This window comes from Cyprinodon variegatus, unplaced genomic scaffold (genome assembly GCF_000732505.1).
Source record: "Cyprinodon variegatus isolate N-32 unplaced genomic scaffold, C_variegatus-1.0 Scaffold101, whole genome shotgun sequence".
NCBI lineage: Eukaryota > Metazoa > Chordata > Actinopteri > Cyprinodontiformes > Cyprinodontidae > Cyprinodon > Cyprinodon variegatus.
This window is the reverse complement of record NW_015150554.1, coordinates 1,430,715-1,439,485: the sequence shown is the minus strand read 5'-3', so window position 1 is coordinate 1,439,485 and position 8,771 is coordinate 1,430,715. Positions and strand designations below refer to the sequence as shown.

Here is an 8,771-nt window from a genome sequence, read left to right as displayed (position 1 = left end):
AAAACCTACGCCCTGTGTGATGCCATCATGTCAATATGGACCAAACTCCCTGAGGAATGCTTCCAGCACCTTGTTGAATCTATGCCACCAAGAATTGAGGCAGTTCTGAAGGCAAAAGGGGGTCCAACCCGTTACTAGCATGGGGTACCTAATAAAGTGTACCTAATAAAGTGGCCGGTGAGTGTACTTCATGCTGTCAGTCAGGTGCTGTTTGTCTCCATGGGTCAGTGATCAGCTGCAGCTTCCCATCCAGGAGAATCTGGGGTGGCTTCCAGTAAGCTCCTCCCCCGACAGGAAGGAGGCTTCTGTTTGGTTCCTGATGGACCTGGATGGAGGGCCGACCTGATTGGCCGACCCCTCAGCCTCCTGAAGCGGTCTGGCTGCTGATTGGCTGCTGACTGGCCGCCCCGCCCTCAGGATTCCAGCTTCCTGAGGATCTGGATCATGGATTAAATCAGATCAGCATCATCTGCAGGAGAAGATCTGAGGAGCAGAAGCAGTAGAATGTTCTGCTGGGAAGGAGCAGATCTTCTGTCAGCCTCTCTGCTCCTGCAGTATTTTTAGCCTCCCCAGCAGCATGGCTGCAGGGCGGGCAGTAATTATGGGATGGATTTCCTCCCCCAGGAGCCGCTGATAAACTATTCATTCACTAGAAACCAATCAGTTATCGATCTCAGTGTCAGAGAGAAGAACAGCCTCCATGGAGAAACTACACTTCTCCTCTTATTCCCCTTCTACTGAAGATCTATGACGCAAACTTTAGAACCGGAACCCGAACCGGCTGGGGGCTCAGTGGACCAACACCTGAGTCCATTTGATGAGGAAGACCAGGTCCCAAATTCAGGTAGAAGAAGGCCCAGAATGCTCCTCCTCTGAGGTCCATTAGAAGCTTCCTCTGGTACCGTGTCCTCTGCAGGTTCTGGACCAGAACCTGCTGGTCCTTATCCTCCAGCAGGACCTGGTACTGAAGCAGAAGGTCCAGTAACCATGGTGGTACTGGGCTTGGTTGTCCAGCAGACCTGGTCTGATCAGAACCAGCAGAATTTATGATGATGATGATGATGATGATGATGATGATGATGATGATGATGATGATGATGATGATGATGATGATGATGTCGTCTTCTCTGGGAATGGGATTCATTTAACTCTGAGTTTGATTCTGGAGCCGTTCACGTCTCCTTCAGATGAAACAGGAAGCTGCTGCTGCTCATCATCCTCACTTTTCATCCTGGATCATTAAAGGAAGCGAGAGTCCAAACCGCGCCTCCTTCTGCTGCGCCAAGCGAGTCTGTTTTATTCAAGGAGGAACCGGAGACAGTGGAGCTCCCTGATGAAAGGAGCCGTTTGCAAGTGGAGGGGCTGTAAGGGGTTCTGGTTCTGGTTCTGGTTCTGGTTCTAGTTCTGGTTCTAGTTCTGGTTCTAGTTCTGGTTCTGGTTCTAGTTCTGGTTCTGGTTCTGGTTCTAGTTCTAGCTAAGCCTGAACTGCTGGTTTGATGAGTCAGTCTGCTTCTCTTATGAAATATTGATGCTTTGCAAAAAGTTCAACCGCAGATTAAAAAAAGAAAACTTTTCATTTGAAAATATGAGGAGGATTCAGTCAGAAAGTTAGACAACTTTTATTGTCATTTTCTATAAACAGAGCGAATAGAAAATGGAATTTCGTTTAGCAGAGCTTTTTCTATTTTGAGAATAAAATGGTAAAATTACGAGCATAAAGTCGTAGAATTGCGAGAAAAGAGTCATTATATTACAAGAATAAAGTCCTAAAAAAGTATGAGAATAAACTTTAAAATTATGACAATAATTCTGTAACATTACAAGAATAAAGTCAGAAAATTGCGAAAATAAAGTCGTAAAACTACGAGAATAAAGTTGTATTTTATAACAACTCTTCCCTAAAATGAGGAATGTGGAGCATCATGGGAAGTTCTACTTTAGCATCAGTTTGATAAATCAGGAAATCTTTTAGCAGCAGCATCAAACTGGGCAGGATGTCAAAGTGGACTCAGGATGCTGATTGGTGGAGCTGGTCGGCCATTATCGTTAGCCCGTCTGCAGCATCCAGGGCTAACGTTAGCCCGTCAGCAGCAGCCAGGGATAAATAAAAATATAATAAGTTATACATTATGATATATATATATGATAGACATAGACTGATAATTAATGACTTTATTTTACATTTTAAAACCTGTTTTTAGTTTGCGATACTGCCGCTTATCTCCGCTCCCATCCGCACTGAGCTTTCAATATTTGTCCCGCGCCGCTCTGCTTCCCGCGGGGGCGCAGGGCTCTAGCTCCAGACTAGCTTTGAATGTGGTGATGTCATCAGTACGCCGCTGTTCTAATTGATCCAGATTCATTCTGCGTTCTCCCAGAGTCCAGACTTTCCTGGGTTCTAGTCATGAACAGACTTGGTGGGAACACGAGTCCGTGCTCACGTTCTAGTGAAACGGCCAATAATTCGCTCTCCAACAGTCACCTCTAGTCTGCAAAGATTCTCATTTCCACTAACTGGCCTGCAGAAGGTAACGAAAAAAATAAAACAGATTTTAAGACAGGATTATTTTTAAATAGAAATGTTCTAACTTGTGGGACAATATGGTCTGATAAAGAGAACATTTATGTTCATGTTTAAGACAGAATGATTTGATTTCCCTACGACTTTAAGGGTTAAACCAATGAGGGTTTGAGCTTCAGATGGGTCAGCACTGGGTTCACTGGGAACCAGCAGAGGCCTGAGCTGCTGCTGCTGCTGCTCGGGTGGAAACAGGAAACAGAAGGAAGTGGAGATGTGTCGGCCCGCTTTCAGTCCGCAGCAATCCGATCTGTCGTGTTCAGAGCCTCTGGTGATCTGGAATAACGGCGCCCAGAGCAGGAGGCCCCCGCGGTTAGAGACGACATGTTGGAACGTTTGCTCTGCTTGGTTTTTAATGGATGGAAGAAGCAGCTGATGCTCCTCCTCCGCTCTGCTGTTTGATCAACGGGGAGAAGGAGGCGACGCCGTGAAGCCGCTCGAAGCCTCTGTTTTGATTTCGCTCACATCGACCCATCGATAGCAGAAACGTTCACACGCTGGTGAGAGCAAAGCTGAGGCCTGGCTGCACTAACCCACATTTCCCTGAGAGGCTGTGAGCTAATGTAGAGCGCTGCCTGCCTGCAGGGCAGATGAGCAGAGAGGTTGCTGGTTCCAATGACACGCAATATGGCTTTGAAATGAGTCACTTATTGAATCAGCATCACAGTCAGCAGCCCTGAGTAACATGGAGCGCTCCGCTCAGGGTTCCAGCTCCTTCTGGGAGGAATGGAGAGAGGAAAGGAAACAGCAGCAGTTTGCAGGCAGCTCCTGGTCGGCCTGTTTGGCTCCTCTTTATTAGCTCGTTTCCCTCTGCAGCGTCCCATGATGCTTTGCAAACCCATCTACAGGAAGGTGATTGGCTCAGGCTGTGGTGAACCCGGTTAGTGACTGAAATGAGGTCCAAACCTTTTCTGCAGAACCAGCTGACTTCCTGCCAGTAAAGCGGCGACTGCAGCTGGTTGAACCAGGTTCTTTGTGGGTAAAGAGAGGTGCTGGGAGTCAGCTCATTACTGCCACCCAGTGGGAGAAGCAACACATCACAGTCAGACGCCTAAAAAACAGCAAGCAGGAACACACTCCTCCCCAACCCTACCACTGTCCCTCCGATTGTCCAACCAGCCGCTTGTCCAATCATCAGTCCACCTCCTGTAGCACAGCTTGAATTATCCTTTCCACCGTCCTGGGAATGTAGTCGGGGTGCTGCATTCTAACGTGCACGCCCTGTCTCTCACGTGCACGCCCTGCCTCTCACGTACACGCCCTGTCTCTTACGTGCACGACCTGTCTCTCACGTGCACGCCCTGTCTTTTACGTGCACGACCTGTCTATCACGTGCACGCCCTGTCTCTCACGTGCACGCCCTGTCTCTCACGTGCACACTCTGTCTCTCACGTACACGCCCTGTCTCTTACGTGCACGACCTGTCTCTCACGTGCACGACCTGTCTATCACGTGCACGTCCTGTCTCTCACGTGCATGCCCTGCCTCTCACGTGCACGCCCTGCCTCTCACGTACACGCCCTGTCTCTTACGTGCACGACCTGTCTCTCACGTGCACGCCCTGTCTTTTACGTGCACGGCCTGTCTATCACGTGCACGCCCTGTCTCTCACGTGCACGCCCTGTCTCTCACGTGCACACTCTGTCTCTCACGTACACGCCCTGTCTCTCACGCGCACATCATGTCTCTCACGTACACGCCCTGTCTCTCACGTGCACGCCCTGTCTCTCACGTGCACGCCCCGTCTCTGACGTGCACGCCCTGTCTCTCACGTGCACACTCTGTCTCTCACGTACACGCCCTGTCTCTCACGTGCACGCCCTGTCTCTCACGTGCACGCCCTGTCTCTCACGTGCACAATTTGTCTCTCACGTGCACGCCCTGTCTCTCACGTGCACGCCCTGTCTCTCACGTGCATGCCCTGTCTCTCACGTGCACGCCCTGTCTCTCACGTGCACCTCATGTCTCTCACGTGCACACCCTGTCTCTCACGTGCACGCCCTGTCTCTCATGTGCACGCCCTGTTTCTCACGTGCACCTCATGTCTCTCACGTGCACCTCATGTCTCTCACGTGCACACCCTGTCTCTCACGTGCACACCCTGTCTCTCACGTGCACGCCCTGTCTCTCACGTGCACCTCATGTCTCTCACGTGCACGCCCTGTCTCTCACGTGCACGCCCTGTCTCTCATGTGCACGCCCTGTTTCTCACGTGCACGGCTTCTAATTAAAGGCCTCATATTCCCGTGTCCCTAGCAGAGTGCGGTGTTGTCCTGATGTGTGTGTCTGTAATTACTGAGCTCACCGGTTAATCACAGAATGATTTTAATTACTGAGGACTGACCTTGAACTGAGGGGCTTTGATGCAGAGAAGGCAGAAATCTGCAGCTTCATGGCTGGAGGCTACAGAGGCCCTCAGGGGACATTCTATTCAGACGACAGGCCGTTAAATTTCAAACCACAATTTGATGGCTTCACTCTGTAGGTGCGTCCACAACCTTTGCTTTGTTTGTTCCTGAGAGGAAGCGAGTTCTGTGGTGCTACATAGAACCAGTTAAACAGAAGAACAGAGGTTTAATCCAGGAAGTGCTGAAAAGTCGCCTTAAATCAGAGACTGATTGAATCGGCCCTTTTCTGGCTGAGGTTCTGCAGCTTGATGACGCTGAAGGTCTTTATTTTTCTACAGCTTCTGATGGAACGGGAGCAGGTTCCCTGGTCACCACTCCTCCACCTCCGTGCTTTAAAGCTGCATCCAGGGATTCTGTCTGGCCTCTTTACCTCTAATCTAACTGTAGTTCTGCTTAATCTGGTCCCGTTCTTCTCTCTGAGTCTCCTTTGATTAATAATCTGGTTCTGTACGAATCCATGATCTTCGGCGCTGAGGCAGACTTTCATAATCAGGCTGATGAGGAGCAACTGCATCTAGGATTGAACAAACTGCAGCAGATAAAGAGCCAGAGTCTGGATGAGCTGCTGAAGTCTGGATCTCCATCCTGAAGGTCGGCTGAAGTTCACAGACTGTCCTCTGCAGCCAGAGCACGCTGCTGGCAGAGCTGCAGCTTGGCTGGGGCATAAATCAAACGCTCCTCTCCTCCGTCACCGTGCAGCTGGAGGAGAGGAGGAGGAGGGAGAGGATGAAGGTCGGCTTCATTAACGGCGTAAATTAAGCCGACCTTCATCGTTCTGGGATTTATAATATCTCTCCAGATGTGGACAGACGGGATGTTCATCACGGATCAGACCAGAACCGGGTCTGGGCCGCCTCCATGCAGCCCGGCGTGGAGGAGAGTAGCCTGAGGTTCTGCTAAGGTTCAGCATTGGTTCTGATATCTCTCATATTTCTCCATTCAGTTAAGCCCAGAACCATTGGAGCAGCTTTTTCTTCCTCTCCCAGTATGACCAGTACCACGTCCTGCTGGACGAGGAACGGGAACATTTCTAAAATGTTCTGGTGGTTGGCTGTGTTGGCTATAGAAAACCCAGTGGACCAGAACCAGCTGGTGACATGGCACCAACTTGTGGAAACATCTCATCACTGCAGTGCCCTTTCCTGCCTAATTTTTTCCTTCCACTTAGTTTTCCATCCTACAGACCCAGACCCTTTCCAGAACATCCATTATTTGATTCAGACATCTTGCCTTCAAAGGCTAAAGTTTTCACTAAGCTCTGCTATAATCATCAATCTCCTGTTAAAAGGCTCCTTTAGCTGGAATAATTGGACCCCTCTGATCCAACCAGGTCTCCTGTTGATGAGGAACGATGATTAGGAAACACATTCATCATCCCTGACCTGCTAAAGCTGATTAGATCCATCTACCAGTTCTGTTAGAGACGGTTACACAAACACACCCGTCTGCAGCGACTCCTGCTGAGCTCCCACACTCTAACCCCCCCACACACACCACTGAGATGAGTCAGCACCATGTGGCATCGTGTGTGTTAGCCTGGCAGCTCCCACGTCAGCCTCCTTCCAGCTTCACAGATGTCTCTCTGATGATGAAACAACCACAGGAAAGATGGCTGCCAGCAGACAAAGATGGCCACCAATAGGGAAAGATCGCCACTAGCAGAGAAAGATGGCCGCCAGTACAGAAAGATGGCCGCCAGTACAGAAAGATGGCCACTGGCAGAGAAAGATGGATGTAGCATAGAAAGATGGTCACCAGCTAAGAAAGATGGCCACTAGCAGAGAAAGATGGCCGCAGCAGAGAAAGATGGCCACCAATAGGGAAAGATAGCCACTAGCAGAGAAAGATGGCCACTGGCAGCTAAAAATGGCCACGGATTGGGAAAGATGGCCACTGGCAGAGAAAGATGGATGTATCATAGAAAGATGGTCACCAGCTAATAAAGATGGCCGCAGCAGAGAAAGATGGCCAGCAGCAGACAAAGATGGCCACCGATAGGGAAAGATGGCCACTGGCAGAGAAAGATGGCCACCGATAGGGAAAGATGGCAACTGGCAGAGAAAGATGGATGCAGCATAGAAAGATGGTCACCAGAAGCTAAAGATGGCCGCAGCAGAGAAAGATGGCCAGCAGCAGACAAAGATGGCCACCGATAGGGAAAGATGGCCACTGGCAGAGAAAGATGGCCACTGGCAGAGAAAGATGGATGCAGCGTAGAAAGATTGCCACCAGTAGAAATAAATTGGATTGTGCGTCCCTTCAGAGAGTTCCAGTGTGTAGCGTGTCCTGATTCTCCAGAGTGGTCTTTGGCCCCGCCCCCTTTGCAACCTTGATCCACATCTAAGTGAACTTCATTGAAGATTGTTTTCATAATTCGCCAGGCAGGAGAATATGGTGACGAGCAGCTCCTATAACGCTTGATCCATAAATCACAAGCAGAATCTTTTTGTTCTCTAAATTAATATTCAATCAATAATTATTCAGTTTTATTGATCATCCAGGAGATAATTTGCTGTAAAAAATCATCAGTGAATAACAGTATAGTTTCTGTTAAAGATGTATTCAATCTTATACTGGCAATGTTTTATTTAATAAATATAACCTCAGATATAATAAAATCTGCAAACCAGACCTCAGTTAATCAGGATTACTCTGTTTAATCACATTTTCCTAACCTTCCAAAATGAAATACAAATATTCATACAAGTTATACTTGATAAGAAATGTTTGGTTTGATAATGATCAGGTAAACCTTTTCCATATATTTTGATAGAAATAAGGAGCTTATATAGAAAAAAATACCAGATTTAGCAACAATGACCCTCAATAATCTTCACTGTAAATTCATTAAATGGCTCATTTCTCCAACATTTATAGAAACCCAATCAAAGCACAGAGCGGACCAAATAGATGTTGGTGATAATTTAAAGATGAGATTCAGATTTGAATGGATAGTGTGTAATGGAAATGTAACGAGCATTTGAGGAACACGTGAGCACTAATGTTATATCAGTGTTTAACCCTTAGTGGATACATTTTGTCCAAGCTTCGGAAACAACAAACACATATTATTATAGCATAGCATAGCATGCGGTCCATCCTGTTAGCTTTATCTTTACTCATCAGTAATCACATGAAATGATCAAAATCATCAAAAAACATATTGTTTGTTCTGTCCCTAATTGGGCCCAGCCTGCAAACCTTTTGTCCATGTCCATTTGGAAGGCTTGAATTTTCATCCAGCAGCAGCTTGGCAAGGCAGGCTCACAGCAAAGCGGGGGGGGGTTCCTGTCCATGTGGCTCACACCAATGGATCCTTAGGAGACTTTCTCATCCAGTCTGGTTCTGTGAGTTCTGAAACTCAAGAGAAATGTGTTGCAAAAAGTTGTGGAGCAGCTGTTTGGTTCTCAAAAGTCAACCATCACGACTGGATCATTCTGGAGATCTGGGCCTTTTTGGTCTGGATCTTCATGATGGGTTCTTCCGACGTGGACCCCCTGGCTGCTTCATGGGACAGACAGAATCAGATCTTTATGATTCAAAGTTGCAACCGTCTTCTCTGGTCATCATGTCAGGATGAAACATGGACACTGGTTCCCAATGTCCAAAACCACAATCATGGCATATGGCACAACGGATGGATGGATGGATGGATGGATGGATGGATGATGGATGGATGATGGATGGATGATGGATGGATGGATGATGGATGGATGATGGATGGATGGATGATGGATGGATGATGGATGGATGGATGATGGATGGATGATGGATGGATGGATGAT

General features: G+C 48.0%; 1 protein-coding gene across 1 annotated transcript in view; it reads left to right on the top strand.

Annotated features, from left to right (window-relative positions):
- Positions 1-8,771, top strand: part of LOC107084481 (IQ motif and SEC7 domain-containing protein 2-like) — a 49,208-nt gene that overhangs the window by 11,860 nt on the left and 28,577 nt on the right. The window lies entirely within an intron of this gene.